The sequence below is a fragment of the Bufo gargarizans genome, chromosome 3 (assembly GCF_014858855.1).
Source record: "Bufo gargarizans isolate SCDJY-AF-19 chromosome 3, ASM1485885v1, whole genome shotgun sequence".
NCBI lineage: Eukaryota > Metazoa > Chordata > Amphibia > Anura > Bufonidae > Bufo > Bufo gargarizans.
This window is the reverse complement of record NC_058082.1, coordinates 319,632,496-319,659,531: the sequence shown is the minus strand read 5'-3', so window position 1 is coordinate 319,659,531 and position 27,036 is coordinate 319,632,496.

The following is a 27,036-nucleotide window of genomic DNA, read 5'->3' as shown; positions in this document are numbered from 1 at the left end:
GCTGCACAGACCGTTTGTCAGTCTCATTTTTCTGGGGTGATCGGCGGCCATTTTGTGTCTTGTGGTGCGCCAGCACAAGCTGCGACCAAGTGCATTTAACCCTCAATGGTGTGGTTGTTTTTTGGCTAAAGCCTACATCAGGGTGAAGCTGTCACACCAAGTGCATTTAACCAGCAATAGTCTGTTCATTTTTTGGCCATATCCCAGTCTAATTCTGTCACTAAATCCATACCGGTCACCCAGCGCCTAAATACTAGGCCTCAAATTTATATCCAGCTAAATCTGTCCCTAGTGCTGTAGCTGGGCGAGTTATTTAGTGTCCGTTCAAGCACATTTCTTGTTCTGGGTTGAAATACAATTCCCAATTTAGCAATTTCATAATTTAGTGGTTCCTGCTATATCAGAGCTATTTGAAATCTATCCCAAAAAGGGTATATAATATTGAAGGTGCACATTGGGTCATTCAGAATAACTTCACACACACCCGCTACTGTGTATTTCCAAGTCTAATTCTGTCACTAAACCCATACCTGTCACCCAGCGCCTAAATACTAGGCCTCAAATTTAAATCCCTCTAAATCTCTCGTTACCCACCGCTGTACTGTTGTTGCTGGGCAAGATATTTAGTGTCCGTCAAAGCACATTTTTTGTTCTGGGTTGAAGTACAATTCCCAATTTAGCAATTTCATAATTTAGTGGTTTCTGCTATATCAGAGCTATTTGAAATCTATCCCTAAAAGGGTATATAATATTGAAGGTGCACATAGGGTCATTCAGAATAACTTCACACACACGCTTCTGTGCATTTCCAAGTCTAATTCTGTCACTAAATCCATACCGGTGACCCAGCGCCTAAATACTAGGCCTCAAATTTAAATCCCTCTAAATCTCTCGTTACCCACCACTGTACTGTTGTTGCTGGGCAAGATATTTAGTGTCCGTCAAAGCACATTTTTTGTTCTGGGTTGAAGTACAATTCCCAATTTAGCAATTTCATAATTTAGTGGTTTCTGCTATATCAGAGCTATTTGAAATCTATCCCTAAAAGGGTATATAATATTGAAGGTGCACATAGGGTCATTCAGAATAACTTCACACACACGCTTCTGTGCATTTCCAAGTCTAATTCTGTCACTAAATCCATACCGGTGACCCAGCGCCTAAATACTAGGCCTCAAATTTAAATCCCTCTAAATCTCTCGTTACCCACCGCTGTACTGTTGTTGCTGGGCAAGATATTTAGTGTCCGTCAAAGCACATTTTTTGTTCTGGGTTGAAGTACAATTCCCAATTTAGCAATTTCATAATTTAGTGGTTTCTGCTATATCAGAGCTATTTGAAATCTATCCCTAAAAGGGTATATAATATTGAAGGTGCACATAGGGTCATTCAGAATAACTTCACACACACGCTTCTGTGCATTTCCAAGTCTAATTCTGTCACTAAATCCATACCGGTGACCCAGCGCCTAAATACTAGGCCTCAAATTTAAATCCCTCTAAATCTCTCGTTACCCACCGCTGTACTGTTGTTGCTGGGCAAGATATTTAGTGTCCGTCAAAGCACATTTTTTGTTCTGGGTTGAAGTACAATTCCCAATTTAGCAATTTCATAATTTAGTGGTTCCTGCTATATCAGAGCTATTTGAAATCTATCCCAAAAAGGGTATATAATATTGAAGGTGCACATAGGGTCATTCAGAATAACTTCACACACACGCTTCTGTGCATTTCCAAGTCTAATTCTGTCACTAAATCCATACCGGTGACCCAGCGCCTAAATACTAGGCCTCAAATTTAAATCCCTCTAAATCTCTCGTTACCCACCGCTGTACTGTTGTTGCTGGGCAAGATATTTAGTGTCCGTCAAAGCACATTTTTTGTTCTGGGTTGAAGTACAATTCCCAATTTAGCAATTTCATAATTTAGTGGTTCCTGCTATATCAGAGCTATTTGAAATCTATCCCAAAAAGGGTATATAATATTGAAGGTGCACATAGGGTCATTCAGAATAACTTCACACACACGCTTCTGTGCATTTCCAAGTCTAATTCTGTCACTAAATCCATACCGGTGACCCAGCGCCTAAATACTAGGCCTCAAATTTAAATCCCTCTAAATCTCTCGTTACCCACCGCTGTACTGTTGTTGCTGGGCAAGATATTTAGTGTCCGTCAAAGCACATTTTTTGTTCTGGGTTGAAGTACAATTCCCAATTTAGCAATTTCATAATTTAGTGGTTCCTGCTATATCAGAGCTATTTGAAATCTATCCCAAAAAGGGTATATAATATTGAAGGTGCACATTGGGTCATTCAGAATAACTTCACACACACCCGCTACTGTGTATTTCCAAGTCTAATTCTGTCACTAAACCCATACCTGTCACCCAGCGCCTAAATACTAGGCCTCAAATTTAAATCCCTCTAAATCTCTCGTTACCGCTGTACTGTTGTAGCTGGGAAAGTTATTTAGTGCCCGTCAAAGCACATTTTTTGTTCTGGGTTGAAGTACAATTCCCAATTTAGCAATTTCATAATTTAGTGGTTCCTGCTATATCAGAGCTATTTGAAATCTATCCCAAAAAGGGTATATAATATTCAAGGTGCACATTGGGTCATTCAGAATAACTTCACACACACGCTTCTGTGCATTTCCAAGTCTAATTCTGTCACTAAATCCATACCGGTCACCCAGCGCCTAAATACTAGGCCTCAAATTTATATCCCGCTGAATTTGAATACAATACATTGGGCCAAATAATATATTTGTTGTTGTGGTGAACCATAACAATGAGAAAAACATCTAGTAAGGGACGCGGACGTGGACATGGTCGTGGTGGTGTTAGTGGACCCTCTGGTGCTGGGAGAGGACGTGGCCGTTCTGCCACATCCACACGTCCTAGTGTACCAACTACCTCAGGTCCCAGTAGCCGCCAGAATTTACAGCGATATATGGTGGGGCCCAATGCCGTTCTAAGGATGGTAAGGCCTGAGCAGGTACAGGCATTAGTCAATTGGGTGGCCGACAGTGGATCCAGCACGTTCACATTATCTCCCACCCAGTCTTCTGCAGAAAGCGCACAGATGGCGCCTGAAAACCAACCCCATCAGTCTGTCACATCACCCCCATGCATACCAGGGAAACTGTCTCAGCCTCAAGTTATGCAGCAGTCTCTTATGCTGTTTGAAGACTCCGCTGGCAGGGTTTCCCAAGGGCATCCACCTAGCCCTTCCCCAGCGGTGAAAGACATAGAATGCACTGACGCACAACCACTTATGTTTCCTGATGATGAGGACATGGGAATACCACCTCAGCATGTCTCTGATGATGACGAAACACAGGTGCCAACTGCTGCGTCTTTCTGCAGTGTGCAGACTGAACAGGAGGTCAGGGATCAAGACTGGGTGGAAGACGATGCAGGGGACGATGAGGTCCTAGACCCCACATGGAATGAAGGTCGTGCCACTGACTTTCACAGTTCGGAGGAAGAGGCAGTGGTGAGACCGAGCCAACAGCGTAGCAAAAGAGGGAGCAGTGGGCAAAAGCAGAACACCCGCCGCCAAGAGACTCCGCCTGCTACTGACCGCCGCCATCTGGGACCGAGCACCCCAAAGGCAGCTTCAAGGAGTTCCCTGGCATGGCACTTCTTCAAACAATGTGCTGACGACAAGACCCGAGTGGTTTGCACGCTGTGCCATCAGAGCCTGAAGCGAGGCATTAACGTTCTGAACCTGAGCACAACCTGCATGACCAGGCACCTGCATGCAAAGCATGAACTGCAGTGGAGTAAACACCTTAAAACCAAGGAAGTCACTCAGGCTCCCCCTGCTACCTCTTCTGCTGCTGCCGCCTCGGCCTATTCTGCTGCTGCCGCCTCGGCCTCTTCCTCCGCCTCTGGAGGAACGTTGGCACCTGCCGCCCAGCAAACAGGGGATGTACCACCAACACCACCACCACCACCTCCGTCACCAAGCGTCTCAACCATGTCACACGCCAGCGTTCAGCTCTCCATCTCACAAACATTTGATAGAAAGCGTAAATTCCCACCTAGCCACCCTCGATCCCTGGCCCTGAATGCCAGCATTTCTAAACTACTGGCCTATGAAATGCTGTCATTTAGGCTGGTGGACACAGACAGCTTCAAACAGCTCATGTCGCTTGCTGTCCCACAGTATGTTGTTCCCAGCCGGCACTACTTCTCCAAGAGAGCCGTGCCTTCCCTGCACAACCAAGTATCCGATAAAATCAAGTGTGCACTGCGCAACGCCATCTGTAGCAAGGTCCACCTAACCACAGATACGTGGACCAGTAAGCACGGCCAGGGACGCTATATCTCCCTAACTGCACACTGGGTAAATGTAGTGGCAGCTGGGCCCCAGGCGGAGAGCTGTTTGGCGCACGTCCTGCCGCCGCCAAGGATCGCAGGGCAACATTCTTTGCCTCCTGTTGCCACCTCCTCCTTCTCGGCTTCCTCCTCCTCTTCTTCCACCTGCTCATCCAGTCAGCCACACACCTTCACCACCAACTTCAGCACAGCCCGGGGTAAACGTCAGCAGGCCATTCTGAAACTCATATGTTTGGGGGACAGGCCCCACACCGCACAGGAGTTGTGGCGGGGTATTGAACAACAGACCGACGAGTGGTTGCTGCCGGTGAGCCTCAAGCCCGGCCTGGTGGTGTGTGATAATGGGCGAAATCTCGTTGCAGCTCTGGGACTAGCCAATTTGACGCACATCCCTTGCTTGGCGCATGTGCTGAATTTGGTGGTGCAGAAGTTCATTCACAACTACCCCGACATGTCAGAGCTGCTGCATAAAGTGCGGGCCGTCTGTTCGCGCTTCCGGCGTTCACATCCTGCCGCTGCTCGCCTGTCTGCGCTACAGCGTAACTTCGGCCTTCCCGCTCACCGCCTCATATGCGACGTGCCCACCAGGTGGAACTCCACCTTGCACATGCTGGACAGACTGTGCGAGCAGCAGCAGGCCATAGTGGAGTTTCAGCTGCAGCACGCACGGGTCAGTCGCACTACAGAACAGCACCACTTCACCACCAATGACTGGGCCTCCATGCGAGACCTGTGTGCCCTGTTGCGCTGTTTCGAGTACTCCACCAACATGGCCAGTGGCGATGACACCGTTATCAGCGTTACAATACCACTTCTATGTCTCCTTGAGAAAACACTTAGGGCGATGATGGAACAGGAGGTGGCCCAGGAGGAGGAGGAGGAGGATGAGGAAGAGGGGTCATTTTTAGCACTTTCAGGCCAGTCTCTTCGAAGTGACTCAGAGGGAGGTTTTTTGCAACAGCAGAGGCCAGGTACAAATGTGGCCAGCCAGGGCCCACTACTGGAGGACGAGGAGGACGAGGATGAGGAGGAGGTGGAGGAGGATGAGGATGAAGCATGGTCACAGCGGGGTGGCACCCAACGCAGCTCGGGTCCATCACTGGTGCGTGGCTGGGGGGAAAGGCAGGACGATGACGATACGCCTCCCACAGAGGACAGCTTGTCCTTACCCCTGGGCAGCCTGGCACACATGAGCGACTACATGCTGCAGTGCCTGCGCAACGACAGCAGAGTTGCCCACATTTTAACCTGTGCGGACTACTGGGTTGCCACCCTGCTGGATCCACGCTACAAAGACAATGTGCCCACCTTACTTCCTGCACTGGAGCGTGATAGGAAGATGCGCGAGTACAAGCGCACGTTGGTAGACGCGCTACTGAGAGCATTCCCAAATGTCACAGGGGAACAAGTGGAAGCCCAAGGCCAAGGCAGAGGAGGAGCAAGAGGTCGCCAAGGCAGCTGTGTCACGGCCAGCTCCTCTGAGGGCAGGGTTAGCATGGCAGAGATGTGGAAAACTTTTGTCAACACGCCACAGCTAACTGCACCACCACCTGATACGCAACGTGTTAGCAGGAGGCAACATTTCACTAACATGGTGGAACAGTACGTGTGCACACCCCTCCACGTACTGACTGATGGTTCGGCCCCATTCAACTTCTGGGTCTCTAAATTGTCCACGTGGCCAGAGCTAGCCTTTTATGCCTTGGAGGTGCTGGCCTGCCCGGCAGCCAGCGTTTTGTCTGAACGTGTATTCAGCACGGCAGGGGGCGTCATTACAGACAAACGCAGCCGCCTGTCTACAGCCAATGTGGACAAGCTGACGTTCATAAAAATGAACCAGGCATGGATCCCACAGGACCTGTCCGTCCCTTGTCCAGATTAGACATTAACTACCTCCCCATAACCATATATTATTGGACTCCAGGGCACTTCCTCATTCAATCCTATTTTTATTTTCATTTTACCATTATATTGCGATGCTACCCAAAGTTGAATGAACCTCTCCTCTGCCTGTGTGCTAGGCCTAAATATATGCCAATGGACTGTTGCAGTGGTGGCTGACATGAAGCCTGATTCTCTGCTATGACATGCAGACTAATTCTCTGCTGACATGAAGCCAGATTGTCTGTTACGGGACCTCTCTCCTCTGCCTGGGTGCTGGGCCTAAATTTATGACAATGGACTGTTGCAGTGGTGGCTGACGTGAAGCCTGATTCTCTGCTATGACATGCAGACTGATTCTCTGCTGACATGAAGCCAGATCGTCTGTTACGGGACCTCTCTGCTCTGCCTGTGTGCTAGGCCTAAATATATGCCAATGGACTGTTGCAGTGGTGGGTGACGTGAAGCCTCATTCTCTGCTATGACATGCAGACTGATTCTCTGCTGACATGAAGCCAGATTGTCTGTTACGGGACCTCTCTGCTCTGCCTGTGTGCTAGGCCTAAATATATGGCAATGGACTGTTGCAGTGGTGGGTGACGTGAAGCCTCATTCTCTGCTATGACATGCAGACTGATTCTCTGCTGTCATGAAGCCAGATTGTCTGTTACGGGACCTCTCTGCTCTGCCTGTGTGCTAGGCCTAAATATATGCCAATGGACTGTTGCAGTGGTGGGTGACGTGAAGCCTCATTCTCTGCTATGACATGCAGACTGATTCTCTGCTGACATGAAGCCAGATTGTCTGTTACGGGACCTCTCTGCTCTGCCTGTGTGCTAGGCCTAAATATATGCCAATGGACTGTTGCAGTGGTGGGTGACGTGAAGCCTCATTCTCTGCTATGACATGCAGACTGATTCTCTGCTGTCATGAAGCCAGATTGTCTGTTACGGGACCTCTCTGCTCTGCCTGTGTGCTAGGCCTAAATATATGCCAATGGACTGTTGCAGTGGTGGGTGACGTGAAGCCTCATTCTCTGCTATGACATGCAGACTAATTCTCTGCTGACATGAAGACAGATTCTCTGTTACGGGACCTCTCTCCTCTGCCTGTGTGTGTGCTGGGCCTAAATATATGCCAATGGACTGTTGCAGTGGTGGCTGACGTGAAGCCTCATTCTCTGCTATGACATGCAGACTGATTCTCTGCTGACATGAAGCCAGATTCTCTGTTACGGGACCTCTCTCCTCTGCCTGTGTGCTAGGCCTAAATATATGCCAATGGACTGTTGCAGTGGTGGCTGACGTGAAGCCTCATTCTCTGCTATGACATGCAGACTAATTCTCTGCTGACATGAAGACAGATTCTCTGTTACGGGACCTCTCTCCTCTGCCTGGGTGCCGGGGCCTAAATATCTGAGAATGGACTGTTCCAGTGGTGGGTGACGGGAAGCCAGATTCTCTGCTATGGAACCTCTCTCCAATTGATTTTGGTTAATTTTTATTTATTTAATTTTTATTTTAATTAATTTCCCTATCCACATTTGTTTGCAGGGGATTTACCTACATGTTGCTGCCTTTTGCAGCCCTCTAGCCCTTTCCTGGGCTGTTTTACAGCCGTTTTAGTGCCGAAAAGTTCGGGTCCCCATTGACTTCAATGGGGTTCGGGTTCGGGACGAAGTTCGGATCGGGTTCGGATCCCGAACCCGAACATTTCCGGGATGTTCGGCCGAACTTCTCGAACCCGAACATCCCGGTGTTCGCTCAACTCTATTTATAAGGAATCTGACATAGCTGTAGGTATTTCAATTCCTCATTACTCTGAGTTGACCTAGAGAAGCATCTACACAGTCTTTTTTTTATTTTCTCTCCGAGTTTTTGTAAACTTTTCTCCCATTGTCCAAAGATGGACATGCACATTCAAGTAATGTTGACTGAGCTTACTAATCTTCGTGATATCAGCCAGCTATTTAATGTGATGGCAGGTCACAAGGGGAAAAATGGGTGGGGCTTTTGGGTTTTAACATGTTCATTTTTTGTTCTCAGGAAATCTGCCAGCAGCCATAAGCATTCAGCACCCTTCTCCCCCGTTCAGCACAACATACCTGAGCCAAGCGTACATGTGTATGAGGGAGATTGAAGTAATAACTTTCAGTGGATCAATTTCAATAAATAACTTTTTATTAAATTGGCAAAAGTGTATGTTTTTGAGAAAGGGACTTTTGCATTATGAACTCCATTAGGGGCAAACTGATATGAGTGATGACAATTTCTGTATGGCTCTACAGAATTTGTCAGCACAATAAATACAAGTTGACTTGCTGCAAAATTTTCTAATCAAATATACTGTATATGCATATGCTTTAAATTTAGAAGCTTAGCTAATTATATCACCTGTCTGTTATTAGAGTATCTCCTGCCCGTTATTAGAGTCTTTGAAGACTTTCTGGTTTGTGTCTAAAGTTTTGTACCTTAGATGACATCATCCAATGTTATGTCTGCAAAGGGAGATATACTTCTAGATAGAAACAGACTTCCTTTCCCATAATTGCATTATAAAGGACTACAGACAGACTGCAGATGATGTAGAGCAGTAATGTGTGCTGAGCTACCCAATGGATGTCAAAAAACGTGTTTAGTCTGTCTCTCTCTGATTAAGCAGTTTTCCTTTAGAAGTCAAAGTCTAATACCAGACAGAGTAACTAAACCTAAGTATACCTTCAAGTAACTTACAATGGATCTTAGATGGCATTGAGCTCTTCTATAATCTAACATCTCCTGTTACATAATAAAATCGTTATACCTATACAATTTATTACTCAGATTTTTGTGCCCAAAGTTACCACCTTTATTACAGTTCAGGGCTGTATTCACAATTCTGAAAGACTTGTGCATTCCTTGCTGATCTACACAGTGCTTTCCCTGGTTATTTGGATACTGAGAATTGTATGCATCTTTACATACCACATTGTATATCTGATGTAAGTAAAAATAACATTTCCACTAACGGAGATGAGCTAAGCTGTTAGGGGTAAGCCTGACAGTTCTCAATGAAAACCATCAGTGCTGTGAATGCAGGTTGTAACTTACGATTAGTGTTAAACAAATTGAAGCATTCAGAGCGGAATTTGGTGCAAAGGTTAGTAAATATTTGATTCAACATGAATCCGAATTTCCTCCTGCTTTGTGATAACGGATCAGTTTTTCCTAAAATCGTGGCTGCACATGTTACAAAGTGAAAGCAAAAACCCTGGTAACTCGATATGACCAATAATATAGTTCAGCCAGTCAGCCAATCCACTGGTAGCCATCCCCTGTGATGTCACAGCCATATATAAAACTCTTATCCTGAGTGGTCTCCGCCATTGTCTTGCGAGCTAAGCATAGGGAGGGACGTGGCAAGCACTAATGCACTAGGGGCAGTGTTGCTGCAATAATCCAGTGGCCATATTTGATCCATCCACCATATTTGGCCATCTGGTCTTAACAATAATAATTTTAATAGCAAAATTCAACTCAGTTCATAGTAGGGAGGGATCCCAGACCTTATGGATGGATCCACATAGCATCAATTTTATTGCTTTGTGGAAGGTTTTCTCACCTCAATGCTGTGTATCATCTTTGGTACCATCATACAGGAGATCAGGGGCTGCTGCCTAAATGCTTCAGCTTCCCGATTCTCACCACAGGGAGCCAGAGCACACCCGGATGACCACGGTATCCTAAGGGTTAAAATTGCGCAACCGGCATTACCAGTGGTTGTGGACATTAGTGCTGGGTGTCTGCTCTTTAAAACAGCAGACACCCAGCAGCCATGATGCCTGCTGCACGTGCCACAACGAGGGCACAATTTTTAAATGCCCAACTACCAATGTAAATTTACTGTTGGCGTTCTGGAAAGGGTTAACTTTAAAGCCTTCACACTGAGATTGGGCCACCAAGTGGTAAGAATATGATTAAGCAGAGTGGCCTGGGTATACTTGATTCATAGTGATTTTTGACAAATTTATTTGAAACAAATCAAATTCCTTGGCGAACTTTGGCGAATCAGCCGAATCTGAATCAAAATTGTCAAAACTTCACTCATCTCTACTTATGATCACTACCAGATAATTAAGGTGCCATGGACATTTTGGTTTAGCTCTTTGAAGAATTTGGCACTACCTGAAATTAAAACAATTTGTTAGTACACTTTAATTAGAAAAGATTAAACTTTTTTTAATGGACTTTATTCAATTTTTATATCATGTAAATGAAAGGCAGATGGAGCCACAACAAGTGGATCATCCAAAAATAGCAGAAATATCTAGGTAGATTAGATAGATAGATAGATAGATAGATAGTGTCATGAGGGTGTCACAACCTATTGCTGTGCCTGGGTTCAGAAGGTCGCAACGGGTGGCTATGCGCTCGGTTTCTCAAGAGATCGCTCCATGACCAAATGGTGGGAATGGATTCCCGTCCAGGTTTTCCTGCTTAGGTTTGTGATCCTTTATGTCCCATTTAGGAATCTCTAGCTTTTCCTTTCAGCTGTTCTCTGTCAGCCACTCCCAGCTACTATATATTCTCCCTTTCTGCTTCCCTTGTTGCCAGATATAGACCTTCCTTCCAGATCTTCTATTCTGACCTCAGGTGGACACGTGATTTGCGTACGGGTTAGCAGCCCGTACTTGTAGTCTACACACCCCTGTTTAAATGTCAGGTGTCTGTAATGTAAAAAAAATTAGAAAAAGATAAATCATTTCAGAACTTTTTCCACCTTTATTGAGACCTATAAACTGTACAACTCAATTGAAAAGCAAACTGAAATCTTTTAGGTAGAGGGAAGAAAAAATATTAAAATATAATAATATGGTTGCATAAGTGTGCACACCCTTAAACTAATACTTTGTTGAAGCACCTTTGATTTTATTACAGCACTCAGTGTGTTTGGGAATGAGTCTATCAGCATGGCAAATTTTGACTTGGCAAAATTTGCCCACTCTTCTTTGCAAAAACACTCCAAATCTGTCAGATTGCGAGAGCATCTCCTCTGCACAGCCCTCTTCATATCACCCCACAGATTTTCTTTTTTTTATATTTAACATTTTTTATTGATTTTTTGTCATCAAGTCAAAGAGACATGAAGAAAAATAATACTTCACAATACAAGGAGCAATTATCATATCCTGACGCAGCAGGGAAGATGCTTGTACAAATAGTGTCATTGTTTTACAAAGAAAGTGTACTGACAATCAGGGTGAGACAATGGTAGTATAACTGCAATTCGGCAGAATGACAGAAGTCAAGCTGGTGTAGGACCCATTTGACCAACAGAAAATGAACTATGTCATTATAGAGAGGGACATATTAAGAGAAGTTTCTGTGTCTCCTCCAAGCCGACCAAGTTGAGAGGAATTTCTTTCTGGTACCTAGCTCCCAATTAGACAACTCCTCAAGGCGATAGATTTGATCGACCTTGTTCGTCCATTGTTCAATTGAGGGGATCTCGTCAGAACGCCATTTAATGGGAATTAAGAGACGGGCCGCCGATAAAAGGTGTAAAAGTAATGAGTATATCTAAAGATATAAGAGCAATTTCAGGCGTGCATGGGGCAGAGGAACCACATATAGAGTTACTGATGCGGAATACCTGGTTCCACCAACCTAATAAGGGAGGACAGTTCCACCAAATGTGGATGAAAGTGCCCTTGTCTGAACCACATCTCCAGCACGTGTCTGGTACGTCGGGGTACATGAGAGCCACTTTGTCAGGGGTTCTGTACCATCTGGACAAAATCTTGTAGCCATTCTCCTGCACCCGGACGCACCTTGAGGACCTGTGAGGGGCGATCAGCAGGGAATTGACTTCCATATCTGAAAATTGCTTACCCAGGTCCTTTTCCCATAACCCTATGTATGAGGGCTTAACTCTCATGCGAGGCTGAATGAGCTTTTTGTAAAGCAAGGAAATTAGTTTTGGGGGGTAAGTTGTAGAGGAAATCAATTTCTCAAACCATCCAGACGTATGGTTCGAGGGGGCAGATTTGGAGTATCTAAGTAATTCTCCTTTAAGGTAATTAAGGGCCAGAAAATTGGCGGGCAGTACACCGCATGTGGAGGCTAGAGTAGATTCAGGGGGAATGCAGCCATCGCCATCCAGTAGCTCAGATATGGGAGTAGCTGAGAGCCTAAGCTGGGAAGGGATAGAGGATTTTATTTCCCCAGGGGCGAGTGAATATATATCCTTAATTTGAAGAAGGGGAGATAAAGGTAATTGGTCAACGTAGTTAGAAGAGAACCACTTCCATACCTTAATAGTGGACCTTATTAAAGGGTTGGTCATATGGGGACGAGGAGAAAGTGGCTTGTCTGAGAGTAAGAGGGATCTAGTGGAAGAGATAAAATTAGAATTTTCAATGTGGAGCCAAGTTTTATGTGTGGGGGAACGTAACCACCCCACAGATTTTCAATCGGATTCAGGTCTGGGCTCTGGCTGGGCCATTCCAAAACTTTCATCTTCTTTTGGTGAAGCCATTCCTTTGTTGATTTGGATGTATGCATTGGGTCGTTGTCATGCTGAAAGATGAAATTCCTCTTCATGTTCAGCTTTCTAGCAGAAGCCTGAAGGTTTTGTGTCAATATTGACTGGTATTTGGAACTGTTCATAATTCCCTCTAGTTTAACTAAGGCCCCATTTTCCAGCTGAAGAAAAACAGCCCAAAACATGATGCTGCCATCACCATGCTTCACTGTGGGTATGGTGTTCTTTTGGTGATGTGCAGTGTTGTTTTTGGGACAAACATTATGGCCAAAAAGTTCATCCTTGGTTTCATCAGACCATAACACCTTTTCCCACATGCTTTTTGGAGACTTCAGATGTGTTTTTGCAAAATGTACATAGCCTGGCTTGGATGTTTTCTTTGTAAGAAAAGGCTTTCATCTTGCCACTCTACCCCATAGCCCAGACATATGAAGAATATGGGAGATTGTTGTCACATGTACCACACAACCAGTACTTGCCAGATATTCCTGCAGCTCCTTTAATGTTGCTGTAGGCCTCTTGGTAGCCTTCCAGACCATTTTTTTTCTCGTCTTTTCATCAATTTTGGAGGGACGTCCAGTTCTTGGTAATGTCACTTGATGATGACTGTCCTCACTGTGTTCCATGGTATATCTAATGCCTTGGAAATTCTTTTTTACCCTTCTCCTGACTGATACCTTTTAGCAATGAGATCCCTCTTATGCTTTGGAAGCTCTCTGTGGACCATGGCTTTTGCGGTGGGATGCGACTAAGAAAATTTAAGGAAATACTGACTAGAGCAGCTGAACTTTTTTTGGGGTTAATCGGAGGCACTTTAAATCATGGCAGGTGTAAGCTGACTCCTATTTAACATGATTTTGAATGTGATTGCTTAATTCTGAACACAGCTACATCCACAGTTATAAGTGGGTGTGCACACTTATGCAACCACATTATTTTTGTTTTTTTGTTTTCTTCCCTCCACCTAAAATATTTGTTTGTTTGTTTTTCAATTGAGTGGGACAGTTTATAGGTCATATTAAAAGGTGCAAAAAGTTCTGAAATAATTTCTCATTTTTAACAGCACATAAATTTTAACAGGGGTGTGTAGACTTTTTATATCCACAGTGTGTGTGTGTATATATATATATATATATATATATATATATATATATATACTCTAAAATGCTGTATAATAGTGGACACTGCCTTTAAAATGTATTCCAGCTAAATTTGGGATTGCTGGTAGTCAGACCACTTAGATCATATATTGATTACCTATTCCGAGGATAGCAAAACGTAAAAATCTGCAGCACGAGTCCACCAATGTGGATATATACATTATTGGAATGCTAAGTGCATGCAGTGTCAGGTCCTGTCTCAGAACCCCAAAAATACCAATAAAGAAAAACTGGGGAACTCATTCAGTAAATGCAAACAGCAGTTTATTCAAACATAGGTATCAAACAAAGCAATGTTTTGACTTAAATACATTTTATTCCATCCTGTAGATAGGTCATTAATATTGGCCTTCTGGAAAACCCCTTTAATATGTGGGTAACAGGGAGATGCATAGCATAAGTTCTGATAGAGCTCCCTACCTTTTTTACAAAGGAACTGAGTGATCTGAGACAGAGCTTGTCAGATGGCACCTGGCCAAATACTGAGCTGACACATGCTGACAGCAGAGAAGAGTAAAGTGGATTGTCTACTGTCAGACCAAGCGATTCTTCATTAACCTCCTTATGTTATTAAAGGGGTTTTATGGCACTCTAGAACAGCATTTGCATGGAGAGTTGTTCATCTCCAGATTGGTTGTCAAAGACAGAAAGATCTCTTTATTTTTTTTATTATTTCTGGGTTGTTGTGTTTTATACCATTGATCATTACTATTGCATGTTCATAATAAGTGGTATGTATGCTATAAAGCAAGTCACACTACACTCCGTACTCTAACACACAAACCATCAAGACACAGCAATACTTATCTAGGAAGACTGAAGCAACTTAACCAGGGGTGAGCGGACCCATGGATATTAGGGTTTGACGGGTTCTGCCGAACTTTGGGTCAAAGTTCGGGTTCAGAACCCGAACTTGACCTGAACTTTAGGTGCACTAAAATGGATATAAAATAGTCGTAGTAAGGGCTAGAGGGCTGCAAAATGAAGCAAAATGGGGCTAAGAGCAGGACAGTTGCCCTGCAAACAAATGTGGATAGGGAAATGACTTAAAATAACATAGAATAGAAAAAAATGTAAAATAATAATCTTGAACTAGGAGGCGGAGGTCAAAGTGGAGTAGGAGGTTGAGGAGGCGGTGGACGTGGTGGTGTAGGTGGAAGCGGCTGTGGAAGAGGAGGTAGACAACACCGTTTTTTTTTTTTTTTTTTTTTTATGAAACTGGCAAATAGAAAAGAGAACTGCAAAGACAAAGTGCACGGAAGTATAACAATGACTAAGTGCGGCCGGTATACTTGTCTACTCAACACAAGGTACAGACAAGTCCTGTGGGATCCATGCCTGGTTCATTTTAATGAACATGAGCTTGTCCATGTTGGCTGTGGACAGCCAACTGCGCTTGTCTGTGATTACCCCCCTGCCGTGCTAAACAAACGTTTGAACAATACACTGGCTGCAGGGCAGGGCAGCACCTCCAAGGCGTAAAGGGTAAGCTCAGGCCATGTGCCCAATTTGGAGACTGAGAAGTTGAATGGGGCAGACCCATCAGTCAATATGTGTCGGCATGTGCACACGTACTGTTCCACCATGTTGCTAAAATGCTGCCTCTTGCTAAGACGTTCCATATCAGCTGGTTGTGCTGGTTGATGTGGCATTCTGACAAAGATTTTCCACAATTTGTCCATGCTAACCCTCCCTTCTAAGGTGCTGGCAGTGCCCCAGCTGTGTTGGTGACTTTTTCCTCCTCCTCCTCTGCTCCTCTGCCTTAGCCTTGTGCTTCCACTAAGCCCCCTCTGTCAGGTGTGAATGCCATCAGCAGCACTTCTACCAGCGTGTGCTTGTACTCGCACATCTTGCGATCACGTTCCAGTGATGGAATTAAGGATAGCACGTTGTCCTTGTAGTGGGGATCCATCAGGGTGGCCACCCAGTAATCAGCAATGGTTAGAATGTGGGCAACTCGGCGGTTGTTTTGCAAGTCACTGCAGCATGTGGTCAGTCTTGGGTGCCAGGCTGCCCAGAGGCAACGACAAGCTGTTCTCTGTGGAAGGTGTATCGTCTGTGCCCTCTGTATCCCCCAGCCACGCTCCATTGATACCCATAGGCTGCTTTGGGTGCCACCCTGCTGTGAACACGGTTCCTCCTCCTCATTATCATCCTCCTTATCCTGCAGAATTGTGCCCTGGCTGGACAGTTGTGTACCTGGCCTTTGTTGGTGCAGGAACCCATCCTCCGAGCCACTTGTGAATGACTGGTCTGATAACCATGGAAATTATGCCTCTTCCTCCTCCTCTTCCTCCTGTGCCACATCCTCATTCATCATTGTTCGAAGTATTTTTTGCAAGGAGACAAAGAAGTGGGAGAGTAACGCAAAGGACTCCCTCATCGGCACTGGCCATGTTGGTGCAGTACTAAAAACAGTGCAACATAGCACACATGTCCCGCATAAAGGCGCCCACTTGTTGGTGATTAAGTGGTGCTGTTCTGCAGAGCGACTCACCCGTGCATGCTGCAGCTGAAACTCCACTATCGCCTGCTGCTGCTCGCACAGTCTCTCCAGCATGTGCAAGGTGGAGTTCCACCTTATGGGTACGTCGCATATGAGGTGGTGAGCGGGAAGGCCAAAGTTATGCTGCAGCACAGACAGGCGAGCAGCGGTAGGGTGAGAACGCCGAAAGCACGCACAGACGGCCCGCACTTTCTGAAGCGGCTCTGACATATCAGGGTAATTTTTTAGGAACCTCTGCACCACCAAATTCAGCACATGCGCCAGGCAAGAGATGTGCGTCAAACCGGCTAGCTCCAGAGCTGCTACAATATTTTTCCTATTATCGCACACCACCAGGCCGGGCTGAGGCACAGCGGCACCAACCACTCATTGGTCTGTTGTTCCATGCCCGTCCACAGCTCTTGTGTGGTGTGGTGTTTTCCCCCAAACAGATGAGTTTCAAAACAGCCTGCTGTAGTTTCCCCCTGGCTGTGCTGAAGTTGTTGGTGAAGGTGTTACGCTGACTGGATGAGGAGGCAGTAGGAGGAGGAGGCAGTAGGAGGAGGAGGCCACAGGAGGCAACAAGAAATGTCCTACAATCCTCGGTGCTGTTAGGACATGCGCCAAACTGTTATCCGCCTCAGGCCCAGCCACCACTGCATTTATCAAGTGCGCAGTTAGGGAGATATAACGTCCCTGCCCATGCTTACTGGTCCACGTATCTGTAGTTATGTGGACCTTGCCATAGATGGCATTGAGCAGTGCACACCTGATTTTGTCTGCCACTCGGTTGTGCAGGGGAAGGGATGGCTCGCCTGAAAAGTAGTAGCAGCTGGGAACCACATACTGTGGGACAGCCACCGCCATAAGGTTTTTAAAGTCTCTGTCTCCACCAGACTGAATGACAGCATTTCAAAGGCCAGGAATTTTGAAATGCTGGAATTCAGGGCCAGGAATCGTGGGTGGTTGGGTAGGGGGTACTTTCTCTTTCTCTCCAGTGTTTGAGGGATGGACAGCTGAACGCTTTCAAGGGACAGTGTGGACATGCTGGGTGGAAGTGGTGGTGTTGCTGGCACATCCCCTGTTTGCGGGGTGGCAGGTGCCATTGTCACTCCAGAGGAGGAGGAAGAGGTCAAGACCGCAGCAGAAGAGGGAGCAAGAGGAGCCTGAGATCTTTTGTGGTTTTTCAGGTGTGTACTCCACTGCAGCTTGAGCTTTGCATTTAGATGCCTGGTCATGCAGGTGGTGCTCAGGTTTAGAACATTTATGCCTCGCTGCAGGCTCTGATTGCACAGCGTGCAAACCACTCGCATCTTGTCATCAGCACATTGTCTGTAAGAACTGCCACGCCCGGGAACTCCTTGGAGCTGGCTTTGGTGTGTCCAGTCCCTGGGTGCAGTTGGCAGCAGCAGTCATACTGGCTAGAGGACGACCTCTCTGCTTTTGCACCCTGCTCCCTCTTTTTGCTGTGTGGCCGGCGCTGTATGACCACCCCCTCTTCCTCCGAATTGCACACATCACTCACATGACCTTGATTCCATGTGGGGTATAGGACCTCATCATCCTCCACATCATCACCTTTCACCCATTCTTCACCCCTTCCCTCCTTGCCGGTCTGCACACGCCAGAAAGCCGCAGCAGTTGGCACCTGTGTTTCATCATTATCAGAGATGCGCTGCGGTGGTCCTCCCATGTCCACATCCTGAAACATAAGTGGTTGGGCATCAGTGCACTCAATCTCTTCCACTACTGGGGCAGGGCTAGGAGGATGGCCCACGGAAACCCCTCCAGCAGAGTTATCAAAAAGCATAAGAGACTGCTGCATGACATGGGGCTTAGACCGCTTGCCTGATTTGCAAGGGGGGTGAGGTGAAAGACAGTTGCCCATTGGATGCAGGTGCCAACTCTGCAGTTTCAGCACTAGGGTGGGAGACAATGTGAATGAACTGGAGGCACTGTCAGACATCCAATCTACTATCGCCTCTACTTTTCAGTCCTCACTATTCGTACACTGGTATTAAAAATATTTGTAACCCATCGAACTAACAGTCAGATAAACTATATTAATTTCCCAGTCACTCATAAAGTGCAATTGTACCTGGGAATATGTATTGGGAATATGTCACCGGGTATATGTCAATTTGTGAAATATCGCGAAAACAAATATTGCCTATGCCGCTCATCACTATGGCTGAACTAACATATGGATTAACTATATTAATTTCACTTTCACATATGCAGTGCAGTTGTACCTCACACCAAAAATGGGTATATGTCACCAGCCAAACTAACAGTCAGATTAACTATATTAATTTACCTGTCACGTATAAAATACACGTGTATCTCACACCAAAAATGGGTATATGTCACCCATCGAACTAACAGACGGATTAACTATTATAATTTGTGTCAGGGGTACAAAATACAGACGCACACGTCAAATACAGACGCACACGGCGCAGGCTTGTGAATTCGGCCGATGGATGAGATAGAGGCTGGCAATCTAGAGGAGATGGGCGGGCTTGACGGACGAGCGGGGAGGAATACAGGGCGAGTAGACGGAGCCTCTAGGTGCTGAAAAGACGCCCCCAAAGCACCTAGAGGCTCATTTGCATAGCAATAAAAGTTTTTTTAGTGTAACGGCTGCACACAAAGGTCTTAGAATAGCATGGTTAGGTAGAGCAGACACTAGCAGATCGCTAGTGTCTGACAGCTAATTAGGTCCAAATGAGGTGGTAGAAACCCTTTAAAGCTTGTTGATTGGCTTCCCTGCAGCTTTTCAAAAGCTTTATTAAATGCCCGAAAACCGAACTCGAAATTTTTTGGAAAAGTTCGGGTTCGAGTTCAGGTAACCGAACTCGCAAAGTTTGGTACGGACCCGAACTTTACAGTTCGGTTTCACTCAACACTGGTGTTGATTGAGCACAAAAGTGCTCTGGTTTTCGGGTGCTCAAGTAGAACACTTCGGGATGCTCGAGTGCTCTACAGAGCACCAGAGCACAATGGAAGTCAATGGGAGAAACGGGACATTAAACCAGGCACCCCCTGCTCTGAAGAGGGGAGGGTGTCTGGTTCACAGGAAAAGGTCAGAGATTGATTGAAACACCAATGAAATGGTTCAGAAACAGCATGGGGAGGATGTCTGGATGCATCTTGGACTCCCAGGTCGCTGCTGGGAACGATGTTGTCCAAATAGTACAACACTTTTACAGACTGACAATAATACGCACAAAACCGAAGATAAAATAGATTTTAGAGGAAAAATTGTTAGGAAACATTATTTTACTGGTATTTTTACTGACCATCTAAAACATTAGGGGCGAGGGCCTGCTGCTGATCTGACCATCTAAAACATTAGGGGTGAGGGTCTGCTGTTTAGCTAACCCTCTAAAACATTAGAGGTGAGGGTCTGCTGTTTAGCTAACCCTCTAAAACATTAGGGACGATGGCCTGCTGCTAATCTGACCATCTATAATATTAGGGGTGCGGGTCTGCTGCTGAGCTGACCCTCTAAAAGATTAGTGGTGAGTTCCTGCTGCTGATCTGACCATCTAAAACATTATGTTGAGGGCCTGCTGCTGATCTGACCATCTAAAACATTATGGGCGAGTGCAGCCTAATAAGCATGTTGATATGATGGAGGAGTACGAGAAAAGGAAGATTGAACCATATACCTTTTTTTGTGGTGGAAGTGGTGCATGGTGATTACAGTGTATTCAGTACACCATAAAATACACATTTATAGTGTCTTTATGTTCAGCAGCTTTCCTCTGGTGGAGTAGAGAAGTCAGGGGCAATCCAGGCCTTGTTCATTTTAAAAAGAGTCAACCTGTCAGTCTTTTCATTTGAAAAGTGGATGCGCTTATCAGTTATTATGCCCCCAGCAGCACTAAATACCCGCTCTGACAAAACACTGGCGGCAGGGCAGGCCAGCATCTCAAGGTGTAGAGCGCCAGTTCGTGCCATGTGTCCAGCTTGGATACCCAATAGCTGTAAGGCACAGAGGGATCACTGAGGACGCTGTCAAGGTCTGCTACGTACTCCTTCACATCTTCCAAAACTTTTCCTCCTTGTGACACTAGGCCACGCATCAGGGTTAGGGTGCTGGTGGGATGTCATGAAACTGTCCCAGGCCTTGGAGAGTGTTGCCCTGCCTCTGTTGGAACTGCTGTGTGTTCCCATCGTCCCCCCTCCTTGGTTGCCCAAGGAACTACGTACTCTGCCGCCAGCATTGTCAGCTGGAAATTTGTGGAGCAATTTGTCCACAAGGACCTTCTGGTATTGCACCATTTTGCTAGTGCTCTTCACCACAGGAATGACAGATGAGACGTTTGTAGCGGGGGTCGAGAAGGGGGAACAACCAGTAATCGGTGTTGGACAAAATGCTTATAATGCGAGGGTCACGGGAAGGGCAGCATAACATAAAGTCAGCCATGTGTGCCAGAGTCCTATCAGACAAGACTTTGTATTAAATTGTACTCGAGCACACGCGGTATTCGGCTGAGCACTGTGATGTGCTGAGCATAGCGATGCTCGAGCCGAACAGCAGTTCTGCCGAGCATGCTCGGTCAACGCTAATTAAGATACCTTTCTGTTATATATACAAGTTTCAAAAACACAATAAATTTGGCAAAATGAATAGACTGTATTTTTTGGTGTACTAAGCCACATTATTCCAGTGTTTTTATTGTGAAATATTTTTATTTTAAGGTAAACCTTTTAGATTTTTTTTTTTGCATTTTGACTTTTTTATTATATTTTTGTAAAGCATAACATACAGTAACTGATAAGTAATATCTCTAAAAGTAATGTTTTTTATACTACACTATGCACCTTACACTTTCACCTTCCATCTGCAGAGCTTATTTTACTAGCATTTAATTTTATGTATTTGCTCAGACTGCAGTACAGTGGAATATTTGAGGGAATATCCAGTACTTTGTTCAATCATTTTAAGGTCACTTTATTTCCCAGAGCTAGTGGCAAGGGTTTCTTTTTAATGCATACATTGGATCTTTGTGAGTAAAAGTCACCTAAAGAAGGAAAAGTAGATCATTTTGGAGAACAATATAAAGTACACTATATTGTGCATTAGTAAAAGAAGATTTTCAGATCAGTGCCCAGTGTGGGGTATAGGATTCATCATATTTCTATAACCAGAATCTGCCTCTGTAGATTTATTTGAAGCCGCTACTTGATTAACACTATTTTCAGCTGGTCACTCTACATAACCCGCTTTAGATTAGAAATATTTGGTAAACTACTAAGTAGTGATTTTCTTATTATTTCTAGAGATGAAAAGAATTTCTTCAAAATTTGATTCACTTGCTTCGCCAAATATTTTTTTTAAATTGCTTCATGACGAATTACTTCATCACTAGAGATTAGCAAATTTTTTGGCCAAAATTTGATTTGCTGGTTCGGCAATTTTTTTGGAAAAAATTGGATTTAATACTATGGCGCAATGACAGAGTCTGGAGTTGGCAGCAGTATGAGGAGGCCACCGAGTGGCACAATGACAGAGTCTGGAGGTGGCGGCATCAGGACAAAGCCACAGAGTGGCACAATGACAGAGTCTGGAGGTGGCAGCAGTATGAGGAGGCTACCAAGTGGCACAATGACCGAGTCTGGAGGTGGCGGCAGCATCAGTAGGTTGTCATTGTTTTCATGTACTTTTTGTATATTTGTTGTTTCATAATATATATTTTTCTCACACTTTCAGATGTCACACGACCTTACACAGCGTCATTTGGTCCATACAGCAAAAGGAGTTTTTCAGTCACCAATCAATATTACCGGAAAAAAAAAACACTTTGAAAGAGTGGCACAATGACAGAGTTTGGAGGTGGTGGATGCAGCAGCAGCATCATGAGAAGGCCCCTGAGTGGCACAATGACAGAGTCTGTAGATGGCAGCAGTATAATAAGGCCACCGAGTGGCAAGGTGACATAGTTTGGAGGTGGCGGCTGCATCAGCAGACCATAGAGCGGCATGGTAACATAGTGTGCATTAGTGTTGAGTGCGAATATTCGAATTACGAATTCTAATTGCGAATATTGTCACTTCGAGAATTTGCTAATATTTTGAATATAGTGCTATATATTCTTTTTTCGAATATTCGTCATTTTTTCCATCTGAACACATGATTCCTCCCTGCTTCTTGTTTGTGGGCCAATGAGTCATTGGCCCACAAGCAACTTAAGCAGGAAGAAATCATGACGTCAGATGGAAAAAAATTATGAATATTCTAAAAAATTGATATATAGCACTATATTTAATATAGTGCTATATATTAGTTTTTTAGAATATTCGTCATTTTTTTTCCATCTGAAGTCATGATTTCTCCCTGCTTAAGTTGATTGACAAGCAACTTAAGCAGGGAGGAATCTGACTTTAAATGGAAAAACATGACAAATATTCTAAAAAACAAATATTTTCTATAGTGCTATATATTCCTTTTTGACCCAGGCCTGTATTGTTTCTCCGCGTCCATGATCCGTGATTTCAGTCCGTCAAAAAAATATAACCTGTCCTATTCTTGTCAGTGGAAAACAGAGGACGGACCCATTCAAGTCAATGGGTCCGAGAAAAAAAACAAAAAACGGATGCACAACTGGTATGTCATCCGTGTCCGCGTGAATATAGTGCTATATATTAGTTTTTTAGAATATACGTCATTTTTTTCCATCTGAAGTCATGATTCCTCCCTGCTTTAGTTGCTTGACAAGCAACTTAAGCAGGGAGAAATCATAACTTCAGATGGAAAAATATGACAAATAGTCTAAAAAACAAATATATAGCACTATATTCTATAATGCTATATTTTAGTTTTTAACCCACGCCTGAATTGATCGCGTAATATTCACATATTATGCAATCATTACCTTGCCGATTTTCGAGTAAAAAAAAGAATGTATAATACAACGAATATTCGACTAATATTCTACAAAATATTTGTGAAATATCACGAATTCGAATATGACCCCTGCCGCTCATCACTAGTGTGGATATGACAGCATCAGGATACCACAGATTGGCAAGGTCACATAGTGTGGAGATGGCAGCAGCATGAGGAGACTGCAGAGTGGCAAGGTGACATAGTTTGGAGGTGGCAGCAGCATCAGGAAGCCACAGAATGGCAAAGTGACATAGTGTAGATATGGCAGCAGGATGAGGAGACCATAGACTGGCAAGGTGATATAATGTTAATATGGCAGCAGCAGCAGGATACCACAGAGTGGCAAGGTGACATAGGAGGTGGCGGCCGCATCCGGAGAACACTGAGGTGCAAGGTGACATAGCTTGGGGGTGGCGGCAGCATCAGGAGGCCAAAGAGTGGCAAGGTGACATAGTGTGGATATGGCAGCAGCAGGATACCACAGAGTGGCAAGGTGACATAGTGTGGATATAGCAGCAGCATGAGGAGACCACAGAGTGGCAAGGTGACATAATGTGGAGATGGCAGCAGCAGGATACCACAGAGTGGCAAGGTGACATAGTCTGGAGATGGCATCAGCATGAGGAGGCCACAGAGTGGCAAGCTGACATAGTGTGGAGATGGCAGCAGCATAAAGAGACCACAGAACGGCACAATGACAGAGTCTAGAGGTGACGGCAGCATGAGTAGGCCACAGAGTGGCACAATGACAGAGACTGGAGGTGGCGGCAGCAGCATCAGGAAGAGGCCACAGAGCGGCACAATGACAGAGTCTAGAGGTGGCAGCAGCATGAGGAGACCACAGAGCGGCACAATGACAGAGTCTTGAGGTGGCAGCAGCATCAGGAAACCACAGAGTGGCAAGTTGACATACTGTGGAGCGTGGTGGCAATACCAGTACCCGCTGAAGATTGTGGGTGAAAGAAGGAGCACTTGGCATCAGATGTGTGGCATCAGTGGCATAACAGCATCAGAATAGTAGCTGAGGCAGGTAGCCAGAAGAAACTGGTCTCTTTTGTCAAATTGTTAGTGCGGCACCATGAACGATCTAGTCTGATGCATCAGGCATTGGTGTGTGGAAATCCTGGCTGATCTACACCTGATTCATGTTGATGCAGTGTCTCACTATGTGCTATATGTGGGCACTTCAAACTGTTGCTAAATGTCATTTCAAATGTATTGTGGTATCATGCTGTAATTCCCTTTAACAGGGTGGCAGTGTCATTTACCTTTATTTGCCCCTAGGTGGTTCTGGCACCACATATATATATATAAATATATATATATATATATATATATATATATATATATATAGCTGGGGGGGGTCAAGTCAGTGTGTGTGTTAAGGATGAGAATGAAGAGAGGAGGAAGTTAATGGAGGAGGTGGAAATTTGTTTTTACACTGAAATAATTCACAAAAGATTTTACCGCATATAAGTGCAGCACTTAATGCTAAATATATTTTTTTCCACCAAAATAAATCACAAAAGATTTTACCACATATAACTGCAGTGCTGAACGCTGCATGAAATATGTTTTTCCCCCAAAATAATTCACAAAAGATTTTACCACATATAACTGCAGCGCTAAACGCTGAATACAATTTTTTTTCCAACAAAATACGTCACAAAAGATTTTACTGCATATAAGTGCAGCGCTTAACGCTGAATACATTTTTTTTCCACTGAAATGTCACAAAAGATTTTACCACATATAACTGCAGCGCTGAACGTTGAATGAAATTAGTTTTTCCACCGAAATAATTAACAAAAGATTTTACAGCATATAACCGCAGCGCTGAACACTGAATAAAAAAATTTTTTCCACCAAAATACTTCAATAAAGATTTTGCCATATATAACAGAGCACAGAGATGGAAAGGGTCTTCGGATTCCCCCCCCCCGCACTATACAGAAGTCTCAGAAATGAACCACTGCTCCCGACAGCAGCTGCCTGGAAAGGTCATGGAGCTTCCAGGTCATCCGGCATCTATTAACTCCTCTTAAGGATTATTTTGAAAGTGTGTAGAAGCCACACGGGGCCCCCACACTGCAGATTTATCATGGTGAATCATGGAGATTTAACCGCATATAACCGCAGAGCTGACTGCTGAATACATTTTGTTTTTCGACCAAAATACTTCAATAAAGATTTTACCACATATAACCGCCACACTGACTGATTACCGCTGCTACTTCCGTAAACCCCTGCACCACTACTTCCCGGGTAGTTAGGCTGCTGCGAAGCAGTTGCTCTACCCCGGGCACGTTTGGCTCCTGACCTCCAACTGCTGCCACCCTGCTGAATCTCAGAGTAGACATGCATTCAAAACATATAACCGCCAAAGTGAACTGAGAATATATTTTTATTTTTGTACAGAAATAAATGCACCAGTGAAGTGCGTATATATATTTTTTTCTGTACTGAAATAGGCCACTGAACGCTTTTGCCACAGATAATTGCACCAGAGTAATACGCCCCTATACGCTTTCAACAGAAATAACTGCAGAAGTGAACTGAGCATATATTTTTCTTGTTGGACTGAAATAGGCCACTATACGCTTTCACCACAATTAACTGCAGAAATGCACTGAGAATATATTTAGATTTTTTTACTGTAATATGCCCCTATTCATTTTAACCAGAAATAACTGCAACAGTGCAGTGTGTATATATGTTCCTAATTTTACTGAAATACGTCCTATAGGCTTTCAACAGAAATAACTGCAGAAGTGAACTAAGAATATATTTTTCTTGTTGGACTGAAATCGGCCACTATACGCTTTCACCAGAATTAACTGCAGAAATGCAGTGAGAATATATTTAGATTTTTTTACTGTAATATGCCCCTATTCATTTTTAACCAGAAATAACTGCAACAGTGCAGTGCGTATATATTTTTCTTATTTTACTGAAATACACCCTATATGCTTTCACCAGAATTAACTGCAGAAATGGACTGAGAATATATATTTCTTATTGGAATGAAATAGGCCACTATACGCTTTAATCAGAAAATAGGGATGAGCGAACTCGAACTGTATAGTTCGGGTTCGTACCGAATTTTGGGGTGTCCGTGACACGGACCCGAACCCGGACATTTTCGTAAAAGTCCGGGTTCGGGTTCGGTGTTCGTCGCTTTCTTCGCGCTTTTGTGACGCTTTCTTGGCGCTTTTTGAAAGGCTGCAAAGCAGCCAATCAACAAGCGTCATACTACTTGCCCCAAGAGGCCATCACAGCCATGCCTACTATTGGCATGGCTGTGATTGGCCAGAGCACCATGTGACCCAGCCTCTATTTAAGCTGGAGTCACATAGCGCCGCCCGTCACTCTGCTCTGATTAGCGTAGGGAGAGGTTGCGGCTGCGACAGTAGGGCGAGATTAGGCAGATTAACTCCTCCAAAGGACTTGATTAACTGATCGATCTGCAGCTGTGGATCATTGAGCTGCTGATCCTCAATTGCTCACTGTTTTTAGGCTGCACAGACCGTTTGTCAGTCTCATTTTTCTGGGGTGATCGGCGGCCATTTTGTGTCTTGTGGTGCGCCAGCACAAGCTGCGACCAAGTGCATTTAACCCTCAATGGTGTGGTTGTTTTTTGGCTAAAGCCTACATCAGGGTGAAGCTGTCACACCAAGTGCATTTAACCAGCAATAGTCTGTTCATTTTTTGGCCATATACAAAATCAGGGGCAAGCTGCGCCTG